Below are 4,273 nucleotides of genomic sequence, written 5' to 3' on the forward strand. Positions count from 1 at the left end.
ACTTTGGCTGGTGAAGGCCTAGTTATGAGTTTCCCTTGTGCACATGCTGCACATGTGAGATTATTTGGGACAACTCCTTTGAATGTGTGCCCTTATGAATTCATTATCAGTTTTCGCATCATACTTGTACCGGGATGGCCAAGCCGGTTATGCCATAGAGTGAAATTTTCGCAGGCATTAGCCTCGATCATACTGATCTTTGCATAGTAGAGACCAGTAGCTATTGCGGGTACAGTCTCTAGGACCGTCCTATTGCCTTGGGTGATCGAAAATAGGTTAAGGAATTCTTTATTTCTTTCTTCCCATGTTTCAAGTTGGAAACCGTTCAATCTTATATCCTTGAAACTCAATAGGCTCCTTTTAGAGCTGGGGGAATATAATGCATTTTTAATCTCTAGACGAGTGCCTTTAGGCATTAATATATAAGCCTGGCCGTGACCCTCAATCAGGCCGGCCACACCCGCAATAGTGTGTATGTTTGCACTTTGCATTATGAGATTGACGAAGTATCTTTTGTCTCTAAGAATTGTGTGACTTGAGCCACTATCTACCACGAGTATACTTATCTCATTCATTCTATATATAAGACGATTTATAATCTCAGAGACTTTATAAAACTTTAAAGCTTTCATATTATAAATTCAAACACCAAAAATAAAAACACCAAATCAATCATAGAACAATCAAATAAAAGTCGAATTAGTCTTTAAGACAATCTGATGTCTCATGATCCATTAGATCATCCTTTTCATGGTCGAAATCATCATCAGCATCATACCCATTGTCGTGAACCATATGAGCTTCTGGGTTCTTGTTCTTAAGACTCTCCTGATAGAGTTCACATAGATGTTTAGGGGTTCTGCAGTTCCTGGCCCAATGGTTACTCACCCCGCACCTGTGACAAATGGATTTGGTCGAGTAAAACGGCTTGGATATACCGCCTCGACCACGGCCAAAATTGGCTCTTTCACGGCCATAGTTGGAACCACGACCACGGTTATTGTGGTTTCCATATCCATAGCCATAAGTATAATTGTCACGGCCATATGTGTAATTCTCACGGCCACCATGTCCCTTGTACCCACCACGGCCTCTGCCGTGTGTTCTCTTCTCATTATAGACGTGGTTGCTTTCTTTGGGATCTTTCCTTTCATGTTCAGCTTTGTGAGCTTCTGGTAATGGTGCTGAACCTGGAGATCTCATCTCACTGTTCTTCATCAGGAGTTCATTATTAGCCTCGGCCAGAAGTAGGCACGAGATCAGATCTGTGGCGAATCCTCTCTCTCTATACTGATGATGCAGCAACACATTCGTTGAATGGAATGTAGAGAAGGTCTTATCAAGTAACTCTTTCTCGGTTACTTCTTCACCACACAGTCTCATCATTGAAACTATTTTGAATAATACAGAATTGTATTCATCCACGGACTTATAGTCCATGAATCTGAGATTCTTCCACTCATATCTAGGCTTTGGAAGTAGCACCGTTTTCTGGTGATCATATCTACGCTGTAAAGCGGTCCAAAGGTCTAGTGGATTTTCCATTGTCAGGTACTGATCCTTTAAACCTCCAATGAGGTGATAGCGTATAATACTAATCGCCCTGTATCTGTTTTTATCATTCTCATTGTTTCCCTCGATGATAGTATCACCGAGTCCCTTTGACCTCAGGTTGATCTTTGTATCTAGCGTCCACTGTAAATAGTTATCTCCAGAGAGATTAAGGGCTGCGTAGTCTAGATTTGAGATTTTCGACATCTGGATCACATTGTCATTTAAAATTCAGATTCACAATGTGATCATTCGACCATAAGACTTTAAAAAAAAATCGGCTACAAGCATGCCTTATGCGGCCATGTAACCAATCAATAGGATCGGCTATGTAAATCTACTTGACCATGGTGCGAACAATCCTAATTTATGATTCTACATGTGACAGAGAGATTAAGGCCACACGGCCATATACTTTTATCAATGTAATCAGATTTGAATTTGTATGTTCTATATGCTGGTCGATTTTAAACAATATGAATGCAATTCAATTCAGATTTAGATGTAATGCAAACAATCTTAGCAATTCGATTTCTATTGGATTGAATTTATAAATTTAGGGTTTCAATTAAGCAATACAAGCTGCTGGTTTAATCAATATGAATTCAAGGTTTCAAAGCCTTTAGGATTTAAATTCGATTTAGATTTATTCAAACAATCTATCAATCCTAAAACCTCAGATCATTAAGCACTCAATCAAGAACAATTAAAATCGGACTCATTCTTTTAGGTTTAGGGTTTTGATTCCAGAATTAGGGTTTCTTAAATTCTGATCAGGAACAATCAATAAAACAATCAATAAGTTATAAGGAATCGATTTCTAGTACTAGTTATGAGATTGTCGATTTTAGATTATAGATTTTAGGGTTTTGATCAAGAACATGAGATTCCATAATAATGGATTTGGGGGTTTTAGGTTTGATCATTATGTTCTCAGATTAAGTATGTACCTTTGTTTTATAGGTCTGAACCGGACCACCAAAGATCAGAGACGAGCTAAGACGAACGGACGCGGGATGGCTCCTATCGGGTCGCGTTGCCGAGGACGATCGCGAGCTGATGCTTGTCGCGGATGGGGTTGCGTCTGGACGGGATCGTGATCTGAGCTGGACGCAAGCTGAGCTGAGGCTGAGGACGTTTGACACGAACATGGAACATCTGAAGCTGAGCTTGATCGGAGTTGAGACGAGACGGTGGTCGTCTAGGATCGTTGCCGCCGGCTTAGGGTTTTAGGGTTTATAGGTTTCGATTTTTGTCTCAGGGTTTTTGGAGTTACGTGTTGTAAAAGAATGAGGAATATTGTATGTGTTTATTAATGATCAATAGAGGTTCCTTTATATAAGAATTACAAGATAAGTAAAAAGGAAATTATCCAAAACCTAATACAACTGAAAATAGGAAAACTATTAAAACAGAGAAAAGGAAACTTGTGAAGTCTTGGCCGACTGGGAACTTGGCCGCCTCTCTTCCACACGGTTGGGCTTTGGTAATAGATCATCGAGTTAATGATTTATAACACAATTTACTTTTTCCTCGAAATGAAAACCTATTGTTTGATGCATCTCATCGTAACATGTTATAGTTTCACCAAACCTGAAAGTTATATGTATCTTTGATCATGGATGATTGCATATTAAATTTTCTTAAAGTTATTATCTGTATGGTTAATTTAATGGGAATAGTATAATGCGGATGCGGTCGGCATAGAGTTATGTACCTAGATTAGTTCACTAATCACATTCATGAAACAAAAGAAGTGGGACCCATGACCGCAAATACTTTAACCAAATCAAACGGTGCTGCGAATAGTTGTGTCCATGATCGTCGTCATTACGCCCGGTGACTTTACAAACCATTTTTATTTTATTTTGTTTGATAATGAAAATCTGTTAATAAATGTAAATTTACATTGACGAACGTCATGCCATCACATACTTTTGAAATAAGTTAAAACCTAATCTTATAAACTAGTCTTATCTTTATATATCAAAAGGACATTCAATTATTTACGTCAGTATCTACAATTTAAAATTTAAAGTGAAAAGAACCAATTTATCTTATTGAATTCATATTTTCCTTCCTGGCCTTTTAAATAATCGTTATTTTTTGGTTTAGCACGTGAAGTTACATAAGTAACAAAAAAAAAACGCAGGAAGTTGTTGAGTTAAGCTTGAAGAAAAAAAAAACTTAAGAAATAAGCAATTAATCTAATCCTATCATGTTGAGGAATTGGAAGTTAACATATATGTTATCTAATAGGATTAGGAAATATACCTCTTTATATATGATAATGTCGTTGATAAGATTGTGTGTGAGTTGTGAAACCTAGAGAGCTTTGATTGAATTATTGTTAAGCTTTGCTTGATTGATTGAATAAGAGAAGGACTTCTTATTATTGTCTTGAGATAGCTTTGTGATTCTATATTTGGTATCAGAGCCACACACAATCTAACTAAGAAACTGCAACTATGGACGACATCAAAGAAGCGATCATCAAGAACAAAGACACCGGCCCAGCTGCTGTCAAATTCCCGATGTTATCTTCTTCAAACTATACTGTCTGGTCCATGAGAATGAAGATAGCACTTAAGGTTTGTGAGGTGTGGGAAACAATTGATCCCGGATCAAAGGATGAGAAGAAAAACAATATGGCTATAGCGTTCTTATTTCAATCCATACCCGAAGCCTTGATTCTACAAGTTGGCGACATTGATACATCGAA

Source organism: Brassica oleracea, chromosome C9, assembly GCF_000695525.1.
Source record: "Brassica oleracea var. oleracea cultivar TO1000 chromosome C9, BOL, whole genome shotgun sequence".
Classification (NCBI taxonomy): Eukaryota; Viridiplantae; Streptophyta; class Magnoliopsida; order Brassicales; family Brassicaceae; genus Brassica; species Brassica oleracea.